Below are 13,380 nucleotides of genomic sequence, written 5' to 3'. Positions count from 1 at the left end.
CTTCGAGCGACAGAAGGCATTAACGAGCTGCTATTTCCAACGCAAACAACATTTTTCAAAGCGCCGAGGGCCGAAACTTTGGCACCGACGCCAGTTTCATGCGCCGTTTGAAAAATGTACGTAAATCTGGTCTCTGGTCATTGTTTATTCTCTTCTGTCACAAAGTTTCATCAACTATTCTCCATACACGTTTCATGTCATGTTATTTTTCATTTAATATTTTATAATTAGATATCGTTTTTTGAACTGTTTCGAGTTTTGGCTTCGTAGCACCAATGGACCGTGCAAACGTAAAATATAGGACAAAATGTTCCTGAAGCAGCTCTTGATCGTTCACGGGCGCGCAGTTTGGTAGGATTCCATGGACGACGTGTCTCGCGCCACGATTTAAGTTACTTGGCCCTGTGCCAGTAAACCAACAAGGATCCTCGCTTTCCTTCTTCGTTAGTTTGCAGCGGATCCCAGCCACTTTATCATCGGCCTCTGCGCCGGACTTCGCTGGCCTCGGAACGTAATTCACAGTAACGTAAAAAGTTACGGTGGATAAAGTGTGATACCGCTCAGAGCTCGCGAAATGGCCGTCAAAATTCTATTAACAAGCAAAGAGTGTTACAAGTATATCGATGGATGAACTATGTCAAATCGAACCTCTTTGGATCCGTGTTCTTGTGCTAGATGAAAGACGTAAAGGATAGATTACCGGATTATGAATGTCTGAATAATGTGATTAGATAGTGAAATGGCTTAGTTATGGGTTGTAGTAATGTCAATTAACGTTGTAGTAATGTCACGTTAACTTAAACCTAACGGAAACTGTCTTAAGATTTGCTTTCCATTGTCGTCCACTTTTATCTTTTCATCCTGTAAATTTTTAGAATAGTTTGTTATTTGTCACCCCACTCGCGCGATCTTGTCATCTTTCATTGAACGTGCCTAGCTTCGAGGTACTGCCAAGTCTTTCCTTAGCCTTGTCAAGAACGCGGACCGGTGAATTTCGTGAGAGAACTGTAAAGATTCGAAGCTGAAGGAAAAGTTAGCAAGAAGCCGACTGAATCGCAAAGCGTTAAGAATAATGGCACACCTCAACGGTCGCGGTTTTTCTTGCCTTAATACCCTAGCGTCGCGTCGACGAGACGGTCGAAGCTAGAACCTCTTTGCCTTTATAGGGAGGGCCGTAAAAGAAGAGGAGAACCCAGGTCAGGGTGCTTTAAAAGTAGAACTCGTAGCCAGTTGTACATGCCTTCACCTCGAGTAAATGGATTGTAGCGACGTTCGTAAAATGTTGTTGCGTGCTTCAACATATTCAGCTGGTAATCGTGTCTTTTCACTATTTCCTGACACCACTTATTCAATTTCTGTTCACCTCTCTGGGAAACGAAATATCCCTTCGCGCTCAGTTTTTGACGTTACAAATCACCGCACTTTAGTAACGGTCGCAGACATTGAACGCTATTGTGCAGGCGCGTATCGAATCGATAATGAACACTCCGAGGTACAACTTTTATTGCACTACTTCTTTATATAAATATAAATCAACGATAGAGCATCATGTTCAGCCCTCCTCATTTTATTAGCAGAACATCTTTCAAAAATATCAACGCCTTGAGAATTCTTTGTCCTACTCCAATCTCTCCTCGATTGGAGTTTTGTCTTATTATTTGATCGCCTTATCATTGCAATCTCCGCGATAGATTGGAAAACATTTAAGTCAACAGAAAACACTCGGAGCTACACACATTTTTATGTCCAGCTGTCTATTGTCTGGGCTATTGTATCATACGTTGATTTATATCCGTAAGTCTGCAGGGCTGATTGGCTTTTTCTTGCGGCCTGCCCATTTTTCACTGACTTTGACACATTTGTAATCCTTGTCTACGTATTTATCCATTTAATAAATAATAAATAATAAATATACCTCGGAAGTGGCAGAGGGCCAATAAATTTCACCGTTACAGTCGGAAAGACAGGCGGAGAGGCGGGTGCGTAGGAAACGGATATTCGAGTTTGGCAGCGTAGCGGACGCGGAAGGAAGGGTAAAAAGCCCTCTGGCTGAAGGTATGAATTCCAAAGAAGCAGCAGAACGGGGTGAAGCCCGATAAAGCGTCGGTTCGTGCGCCTCGTACACGCCTTTGCGCGCGATTTTATCTTATTTCCTCGGCTATATCGAGCCTCTTTGAGGCGTAAGTGCGCGTTCTCGCGTGCAACACTCCGCAAGCGTAGTTTATCGTGTTTCCCGATGCTGCAGCGTTTAAGGCGCGCCCCCAGGGACCCACTGCCTTTTTCTTCTCGTTCGCGGCCCTGAAAGAAAGGCTGCCGACGCGATGATATCGCGAATAAATCGTTCAAGAGTCTTCTTACGCAATGCGAACGATCGAGATATTAAACGTTGTTGCTGACCAATTTTTCCACAGATATAATAAAGCAGAAATATTGTGATACGATCTTTTTAATCACTGTTCAATCGATTAGACCGATTATCCTGGTTCCGTTGTTGGTTCTGGGTCAATTAAGGAGGAATTATATGGACAGGCATATTCAATAGGCTTTGATCATTTCCCTTCTCTTCTCTTCTCTATTCAGACAATTAATTACGGGCTGAAATTATGCGCTTTATTCGCCAACATATTTTATCGATCGTCTATTATATCGCGTATTATAAATTTCGAAACGAATTCTTGCTCGATCGAACCGATAATAATGATATTCTTTCTAAATATTTATTCAACCTTATCGATAAACCATCCAAGAGTATCTATTACGGTAATTACACTTTCTAGAACATTTCTTTCTTCGACTCTGTATAGTTCCTGATCCGAGAAAATAGAAACATAATGATCGTTTAGAATGGGACGGCAATAAATAAGTAGAAAGGGAAGAGAAGATAAGATCTAAGCGAGAGTAAACAGAAGTAGAAACGGATCAAGGAGAACAGTAGGTGGTACACGGTATCATAAAATGGCGTTCTGAAAGCAACATTACAGACAGAATAGCATAGAACAGAATGAGTCTGTATGACAACGTCCGTTCCGCAGCCAGGGCGGGCACATCGTATCGTATAAACCGCCCACGTAATTGCTTTTCGGTTCAGCCCCGGGAAACCGTTGAGAAAGCTCGAGGCTTTCTCGATACCGACGAATACAGTCGTACAGGAAAGCTTTTGTCGCGAGAAACTTCTTTAGAAACGCGAACAAACTCGGATTATCGTTTCAAATTTAAATTCAAATTGGAACAAGAACAATACACATTATTGGCCAACTTTTGATTGGACAAATTATATATCTTGAATGACATTACATTGCGTTGATCGGAGAATTCTGCTGGCTTTTTTTTAAAAAATCAGCTTTCTTAACTTTCCTCTATTAGTTAATCTTCGATATAAGATCCACTGTTACTATTATATCTAACAATTTATTCTGTCTCTATAAAATTTTTCATTTTTCTTATTAAAATACCTTCGCGTGTCTGCAATATGTAAGATGCGCTTCGTGTAACTTTGATTTAGAGAAATCCACAAAATAATGGCATAAATATGTAAATAGGAATATAGTGAAAGTATTTTTCTATCAATTTAATAATTAGAAACGTCTGCATAGCGGATTGTACATTATGAGAACGAAATAATTTCGTTAAAAAATTTAACGATAAATTTTCTGCTCCGCCGTTTCAACGTTTTACATCGAAAAACTACATGTTGGAAGAAAAATTCAACCAAGTCTCATGACTGGAAACGTTCAACTGTCAGCCGCTTCCGGCTCGAGCGAAACGAGCACGGAAACGCGAACTGGCGGATGGGAGTGACGAAAAAAGAGGAAAAAAGAAGCTCTCGTTGCCGTGAAGTCTGAACACCGTTGAAATATAAGCTACTAACCGGTCGCGTTCGAGCAAATTCTCAATTTTACGAATAAATCTCGATCCCGCTGACCGGCTTTTCGCGTAACTGCTGCATCCAATATTGCGGTGGTTCGCAGTTTCCGGACCGATATGCAAGTCCACGTGCACGTGGAATTGTTCCCTGAGTTCGACACCAATACCAATACCGCTAACTGGTAGTATTCATCATCGTACGTTCCTACAAAAGCTTCGAACGGAAACGTTCCACCGTTTCCGACGCGTCTGCTCCAAAACGAATATTTTTCTTAGACACTGTTATTTAAGGACCTCGATATGCAATATATAAAAGTATGAACCAACATTTTGTTAATTCGTAATATTCACTGACAGAAATGCAAAATATGCAATTTAACAAAAATCTTCTGAAAGCAGTCTTTCTTATATCGTATCAATTTTGTATTGATTATACACGTTAATTAGGAAAAATGGTATCAATTGATTCTGTATCGAAATGAAAGAAAGAAACTTTTTCATAACATCGTATACAATAATAAAGCAAACAATTCCTTCCCTTATGATTGATTGACTTGTATTTTATGCAATTTTACATATCAATTTCATATCGGATGACATATTGACCGATGCAAAGTCAATAACTAGTATCGTACGAACAATAGACGAAGGAGACGACTGTTTTAAAAAGTCAAACGAAACGCGAGTGCCAGTATCTACACAGAGCCACTGTAATTCGAAATAATTATCAAGTATATTCCCCTTTATATCATTTCATATTTAATTAACAAAATACAGCAGCATATCAGGTTGCTAATTGAAACCAGAAATAAACGAAACGCTATCTGATTCTACGTCGTTCGACCGCGAAACAAGAAACTTCATGGTATGCTAGAATTTTCTCTGGCACAACGAGGTGTTTTTTACTCAACCCACACATTATATTGTTGATTAACGAGCCGAGCGGAGGGTAATGAAGAGAAGGATCGCCCTGGTTCGTTCCGGATGTAAGTATCCCTTTGATCGATGTATCGTAGCATGGCGCGCAAAAATTCCACGATATTAACGAATAAGCGGAATTAACGTAGCCGCCGTATTTCCATAAGGACGCTGCGGCTTGTGAAACTTGGATGATTTATGTCGATGGATTATTTCGCCATGCATTAATCCACGGATGGACGTGGAACTTTTGGCATATTTCAGCGCATAACTTTTTCCGCGAATAATTGCTCGTTCTCCTCTCGTTGAAAATTCCTTCACTGATTTCATCCACTGTCGATCCTCTTTGTTTCCATTTCTATCTGCTACGATTAAATCGTGTAAGATTTCAGTCTTTTCCTTGAATACGGCTTCCTCGATGAAATCGTTCCGCGAAGCCAGCTCGCACTCGGAGAAACAATAGTAGTTTGTTTGAAGAAAAAAGCCAATTTCTTGCGAATTATTTTGGTGACCGAGTCAGGATAAGATTAAATTAATAAGATGATCAAAAGATTCGTGAAGGATATTTAAGCAACAGACAGGGCAAACCACAGCTGGAAATAAAAGCGAGGCTCTACAATTAAACACGACGATGAGTCGATGTTCCAATTAGCAAATTGTCTGTTCGATGATACTTGGAAAGATTTGTCTTCTACTTTCGGGACACCTTCTTTCGTGCGTTGTCAAACAAGACAGTCGGAAGAAAAACGCCACGTTAATTCATCGACGTCGGAACGAATCGAAGGAAACGGTTCGAGAAGCTGCTTCGACGAGAAGGAAAATATTTTAGTTCCAATTAACACCCGGACCGACGTTGACGCTAAGCTTTGTGTGTTTTCGTGGAAGAGTGCTGTAAACTCTTTTCACATTGTTGGTTCGTATATTCAATTAAAAAGACTGTAGAAAACGAAGACAAATATGGATAAATAACTTTAAATACATAAATGGAACGAAAGTAGGCTTCATCGTCAATACAATTTCTAGAACGTTTACCTCAAAGATGAGTCAAAGGCTAGGGAAGTTCGGTGACGTGGCGAGCATTGACTGGGTTTCATCGATATCGAGGGTCTGGCGAATTTGACAAGATTGAAGTTGACAAGTTCGCGCGAACTCTAACCGCCTAGCCGCAATGGTCAAGTTTGTCGAAGGTGTATTCAGTCTAATTTGTCAAAGACAAAGTTACCTTCGGTGCTGAGCCGCGCCGAACCAAATGATGTGTCAGCTTGTCTGCTGCAATTCGTCATCTACCTCCCTAGGGCTTTAACTCGTTTAATTGGACGAGTCCCTTGTCCAAACGAGAAGTGCCATAATAATATACCAACAAGAATTCATTGCAATTTATTTACGCAAATATTCAATATTTAGTTTACCATGCATAAATCATTTAATTTTAATATCGAGTAATGTTCCGGAAAATTAATTCTTCGTAATTTTTTATAAATTCTTGGTCTTGTTGATAGTTACCGAGTCTATAGATAAATGGAAAAATCTGGTACAAGATTTTGAGAGCCCAATTGGCGTTTCTAGCTGTCCATCAAGTACATGAAGAAGAGGAAGAAGAAGAGGACGAAGAAGGGGAGAAAGAAGCTTAAACAGCTAGCCGTTTCCTCAGGACTGGCGTGGAACTCGAGAGCAAGTCCGCTAATTACGAGTCTGACTTATCATTGTCTGTTATACGGACTTCTTCTCTTTCAGCAGGTTCGTTTCTTCAGTGGCGAGTTCGCGTCGAGAAACTTCACCGCTCTTGATTATGTCGGTGGCGCGCGCCTCGCGAAACTTTTTCTTCGGAAATATCATTCGTATCGTTTGTTCCTCGGCTTGGAATCGCTCGTTTGTTTCATTCAAAGCCTCTGCCATGGTTCGTTACTGGCTCTCGAGACACTTTCGGACTTTTGACATGCAAAACTTGCTCGCTGCTACTTTATTAAATCGTGCTTCTTTGAAATTCTCGCGTGAATTCTCTCTTTAAATTTTTATTGCCTTTATCATGTGGAGCGTTAGCCGTTGAAGTTGATAGAAGAGAGTGCAATATTGCGATATAATACACATAAACTTTCTACGTACACGAAAAATATTGTACGCTCTTTGAAAATTTGGAATACATTATCAAAGTCATCTGGTTAAAAGATATTATCTCGGACAAATTTGCGGCTTGGCGTTGCTAATGAGCTATTAAATTGTCCTGGTCCCACTTTCTGGTTAGAAGAAGCGACCAAGTTCGCTAAACAGCAGGAAGGGCGCGACGATAAGAAGTTCCTCGTGCAAATCTCGCAACTTGTTACTATGGTATCGCGGTGAGCCGCGTAATTACGATTCTCGCTGGTTGCGATTATGCCGACGGTGTACCTCATCTTTCAGCCAATTATCCCCTCCCACGATAGTTTATCAACGGATCATGATGATAACATTTCGGTTACGCTCGAACCTACCAGATTTTTCCTTTTACTTTCGCCTAAAACTGCGATAAGAATGCTCGTTCCATTCGTATCCAACAAGTATCATCGCTCGCGCATCCAACTGTTACATTAAACGCTCAACTCGACTGCAAATAAAATGTTTGAACAATCTACAAAGGATATTCTCAAGGGGATCGTTGAATGTTAACTGGACAAAGATCGCAATCGATCGCTAATCGAGTACAATATTGGGTTACGTTCCCCTGTTGACCGTTCAATCGCGATGCGTCAGAACTGTCTACGCGTAAATATCCTCCGATCCCTCGCATAACTGCCGTCATCTCGTGCGACGCCACAAACTAATAAATTATTAATCCGTCGAATAATAGCGCAGCAGTTGATGACCCCGCGAAACTGTTCACGTATTCACATCTACATGAGGCTACGCCACTGATACCTCCAGAAGCCACCAACGGTATTTCCCGTGGGCATTGCATCCCGGCTACAATAATTCCAGCGGTCGACCACCAACTCGTCGGAGAATTACTTCCATCGACGCATCCAACTCGATTTTCAACGCTTAAGTTGTCGTTCCGGCAGATTACGAGCGGCGCGGAGGACAGGGCTGAGTGGTTCTCGCCGGAAACTCGGTCAAGATGCGACAAATCGATCGGTTTCACCGAACCACCTATAGAACGTGCTCGTTTTCGTGCCTCTGGATCGATCAAATGCCCCTACGATGTGACAGTTATTTTCTTCGTTGCGTAGAAGTGCTCGTTGCCTTCGTTTACTCTCTTCATTCGCGTAGTTTTCACTGGAGTTAGTCTTCCCTTTCTGTTCAGATCCACGCGTCATTTTTTACGTTAAAATAAAAGGAATAATTAACGAACACGCGTCTTCCTATATAACACAACGACGCATTGTCATTGCATTGTGTACACTGCATGTTTGGAAAATCAGACGATCAAAAAAAGGATCCTTTGCTGCAACCATATAATCGACATATTAATAAATTACGACGTATAAGTAGATGAAGATTCAACGTATTTCCTGCCCATAAAACTTGCGAATTTTTGGATGCCACGAGGAACAAAATTCAATTACGTCAAGCATCCAGAAATATTTCACGCCGAAAGCAATTTAGGCTTCCTTTCCCGTACACAGAGCGATCAGTTTCTAAACGTCAAGACATCTATATAAATGGAGCATCCCTTTGTCCCTTCGAGGCATTCCCTCGGAATGTTTTTGTAGGCGACTGTAGGTTTCTGTATGCATTCTTCTGGCGATTTTCGCGCGGGAACGAGAGCACGAGCGCACCTTTCGTCACGCGAAAAATTCTCACGGTGCTAATGATCATCAGAGTCACGATCACACCAGAGGTTTGTCTGGCAGACAACAATTAAGACGGACTTCTTCGTTTCTTCCTTTATGCTCTCCCTCTCCTCGCTGCTTTCCCCTCGAGACGATATTCTTGTTCCAAACGAGATCGCCCACAGCTGAACGCTTTTTCATAGGAAATTCAATGGAATCTCGCGAGGCATTTATGAATCTAACGCGTTCAGGATTTCCAGACTTATTCTTCAGCGTGAGATAAAGGATTTTCTCTATCGAACATGTTCGAGGGCCGGTTGTCTCTAAGCCAAAGATACTATCGAGAAATCACAGTTTTCGATCGGAGGGCTGGAAAATTTGAATAATACGAGGAATAAGGAACTTTATTATCGCGAAGAAATTTCTTCTCCGTCCTTTTTTACCTCTTCCTTCGCTCCTTCTGCTGCTCTTTTCTTCTTCTTTACGCCTCAACGAGCCGTTTTCCATCCGCAGTCGAAGCTCGCGGCTAGAAGGATATTCTGAGAACATGTTCAATGAAAAATTCAATGGATCGACTGAAAATGCTTATACATTTTACATGGCCGTAGAAAGAGAAAGAAGCTCGATGGAAGAACGGACTTCGATCGGAGATTTTCTCGGGAAACGACGGATAAACGCGAAAACCGAATTCCACGATCGAACTTCACCCTTAGGCCTCCTAACTGTGGATAAACGCACAATGGCTGCTTTTCCGCCGTTGTCTCATAAAAGCTTCCAGTGAACGACTTTTTCCCCCAGACTTTCGAATTTTTAACCCAGATTCGAAATAGAACGAGAGGCTTGTATTTTTAAAACATTCGAGCTGAGGCTTTGTCGAATAATTATGAAGCTTGTTAATCCCACTAGAAACGCAATGCGTCTCAGCCGTTAGGCCCATCAAAGTTTTTGACTCGAACTGCTCTTTCTCTCGCTCTTTCCCTTTACGCCATTCCCTTAGACGTCTTTGAGAATTTCCACCACAGAAATACGTTGCTTGGCACGATTTTCGTCGACCGTAAACGTCATGATTCTTCTTTATTCCTTTGAGATTACAAATATAGCAGCTCGTAAAAGTGCTTGTACTTTTATCACAAAAATCTTTTATGCATAGGTATATGTCATATAAAAAATTTTCAAGCTTCATTAATATTGTAGCGAGACAGGGCGGGCTGTTATGCTTTCGTTGGTAAAATTTAAACTACTCTTTATTGTAATTTTCTTTCTCTCTTTTTTTTGTAAAAGAAGTGCGTGAGGGAATAGATAACTTCAGGCAACGTTTGGAAGTTCAATCTTCGTTAACCACACATGCGTCCAGTAATTTGTATTTGCATGGAATGAGAACGCGTCGTGCAAAAGAACTCATTAATTATTCACACTCGTTAGAAAGCAGCGTGGCGAAACAGAGTAAAAAGCGTCAGTTCGCTTACGGTTAATTAAAAAGTACCGGCTACCGTGTTCCTCTCACCTACCGTGACATCTTGACGAACTTTCTGAAACAGAGGCCTTTATGATTCTCCGAAAGAGCAATTTCATCAATTAAATTCTCCCTGGACGACATTACACGGCGTCGCCTCTGTGGCGAAAACCTCAAAAGCCTTTGGAGTCTCTATAAAAAAGCTGAAACTTTTACGTGTACTAATATATTCTGCTTTTTGAAAAGTATAGGTGTCGATAATAACGCAAAGATAAACATATTTAATACCGTCATTGTTATCAACGCGTCATTGCTTTATCTCTATAAATTATTCATCAAAACATTCGATAGCAATCAAAATTGAAATTATACATGCACGTAAACTATTGTTATTAGTATCTACCGTATATTTGAATTGATAATCCGTTTCAACAAAGAGTGACCCGCATACGGGAATTACGACTGGTTTCATTTCATATTCCCTATCTTTTTTTTCTTTTTGTTCTACGTCTCTTTTCCTATTTGTTGGCCATGTCGCTCCGAGTGAAATATTATGAGCAAAATCGTCCGGTCGAGCGCGGGTCGCATTTAAATGGCCGTGGGCGCGCAAACAAACGCGGTAACTCAATGTATCAGTTCCATATATCGCGGGTTAGCCAATATAATACCAGCCTATTCGATGGACGAACACAATACGGGAAGGAAACACTTTGGAATTCCGTCGCGAAATATTTATATTCCGATATCACTATCTATCTACAATCGAGGGGTTCATACGCAAGTACGTCTGGAACGCTAGTGTTGTGCACGGAAGCACTCGTTCCAATACAAATCCAATAATCCGTCAGATATTGCCACGTTAACGTTGGGAATTTTGTGAACGTAGTTTAGAGTAACTTGAACTGTATAACTATTCTGTTAAAATTATTATTCGTGTAAATCTCTCCTAAAATCTCGTAACAAAGCCAACATCTTGATTTATACGTTTTCTGGAGTTCATCTGCATTTGATAGCAAAAACGTACAATCCTGCCTTATGGACATAATTCCTCGACTTCGTAGGACAATCAGTGGATATTCTGAATTTAGAGTCACGGAATTCTTGGCAAGACAAGCAGAGAAACTTGTTTGCTCGAATCCTGTTCAGCTGAAACACTATCGACGCTGTTGTAAGTCGGTAAAAGGAAGCTTAGGCGCATATTGCCGTTTCCTTATTGTTTGACATAAGCATACTTCCTGTCTATCATAATTTTTCTTAATGTTATATTTACGAAAGATTACAATTTTTTTTATAAATGAAAAGAAAATATTTTCCTCCGTGTTCGACAAGGTGAAAAAGTTTCAAACAGCAACGTTGATTTCTATCCGTGGCGTCGATTCGATGACGTACTCAATTTCAATAAGAGTTCTCCAAGGAAACGTCTTACTGCGTACAGCGCTAGAACGATTTAGAAAGCACACGAATGCAATCCTTCGACGAACACGACTTCTTCAACGTTCCCCTTGAGAGCGCGGCTGAGGCGAAGTTCACACCGAGCAAGTGGAAAGAGACCGCACTGATCAGCCGTCGATTCCCCTAAGCGCAACTTTGCTGAATCAAACCGTATCACCTTTTATGAATTTTTACATATATCACAGCCATTTTTCCACTTGATTACAACTGCTACAAGATTCCCAAAATTATTCTCCTGACTATTAAAAATAAATATAAATAGAAAAAATAAATATAATAAATGTACAAATGTATAAATTGAAATGAAATTATAAATGTATAAATTATACCAATAGGTATAAATGGAAAAATAGTCTCGTGGCTCATAGTAAAAAATTAGGAAAATTTTGTGTGCGTAAAATATGAACAGGACTTCAAGCGAAGAATACAGAGCACACAGATTGCACGGTACGTGCAAACAGGAAAGTGCATGAGTTTCTATCTATGGGATCTTTATCGAGTCACCGGAATCCAAATATACTGAATCCAGGCTTCTCGACGTTTCCCTCTAGTCTCCGCTAGCATTCCTTAACGTGACTTTGAACGACAACCAGTATAACAGTACTTTGAGACAATGGATCATCCTAATGACTGTTGCGATCGTTAGCAACAACTTTATGAAAACCGACAAACCCTTCAACAATCCCTTGACGTGAACTTTTTACATTAGACTACCTCTATCCTTTTATCTTTCTTCTATGAGAAAATTTTAATATCGCGAAATAAATTTACTGTAATTTTTATATCGAAACCAATATGAAAGAAATATGAATAATTCAGAGGACGCTATATTTTTGAAAGCTTAATTAGGCGATGGAACTTTCGTAGATTGTGAAATAAATTTCCGAGAATATGCGACACTCTGTATTCATCTTCCATGCATATCATAAATTTTTATTAGAATCGCGATGCTTTAAGCACCGACGCGATGGAAGGATCGTCAGTTTGAAAACTAGAAAAGCGAATTAATCTTTTCAGCTAGCGATAATTAGACAGGCGAGGGTGTACTCTTGTCTAAGGATCGTTTAGAAACAATTAATTCAACTTGGTCAATTATCGTTGATGTCGTTTCGGAAGAGCGATGGAGATCGATTGGTTTGAAAGAAGTTCTCTGCTAGGGAAACTTTCGCCACTGACGTAGATAAATTCGTCTACCGTCGATTACATTTCAGCCTACAATTTCACCGTGTAAATTAATACCTACAAGCCCTTCCAGCTTAAGGGCGGTTAACAAAGGAATTGTCCTTCGTGCTTTTAGTTATTTGAAACGAAAGAGAAATACGGAACGTGAGCGAGACTCACCGAGGGTACAAAATTGATGGAACGATGAAATAAGGTAACAAAGTAAAATAGAAGAGAATTAAAGTAGTCTGACTGGCAGACTGCTCGAAAATGGATCATTCTTAATAAATTCCTTAACGCACGCTACACGTGAAGTTTTAAAAATGAAATAAAAAAACAGAAAAAATATAAAAATAAGAAATAGAACGCAGGACGAAGAACGAAACTTCATCTTTTATCCGTGTGGAAGCATGCAAGGATTGATATAACGAACTTCGGCAAATAAAATTGATTACCAAAGTTGTGAAAGTTGAAAGTTTCGGGCACGTATAATATTATGACCAGGAAAATGACGCTTGGCTACAGAATCTCGTTTATATCTTCGCCTCGTTTGAAATCCCCCATCTGATCAAATTATATCCTGGATTACTCTGCCAGGCTCGATATCGATCACAGCTCCTAACCGTTATTTTTTCATTTAACATCTTAACAACTAATGATAGTGGACGAAATAAGGGTCACGCGGAGTCACTGAGACCATGAAACTGACACTTAAGGTCATTTGAATGTCGCAAGGGATAGTAGAGATCGCGAAATGAAATTGACAATCAAAGTCATTTGAAGATT

The 13,380-nt window shown here is 40.3% G+C and overlaps 1 protein-coding gene across 8 annotated transcripts in view; it reads left to right on the top strand.

Annotated features, from left to right (window-relative positions):
- LOC126867600 (glutamate receptor ionotropic, kainate 2) overlaps positions 1 to 13,380 on the top strand; it is a 157,277-nt gene that overhangs the window by 63,435 nt on the left and 80,462 nt on the right. The gene's annotated exons all lie outside the window — the stretch shown is intronic.

The sequence above is a fragment of the Bombus huntii genome, chromosome 7 (assembly GCF_024542735.1).
Source record: "Bombus huntii isolate Logan2020A chromosome 7, iyBomHunt1.1, whole genome shotgun sequence".
Lineage (NCBI taxonomy): Eukaryota > Metazoa > Arthropoda > Insecta > Hymenoptera > Apidae > Bombus > Bombus huntii.
Note: the sequence above shows the minus strand (reverse complement) of the source record. Positions and strands in the feature narration are given on the sequence as shown.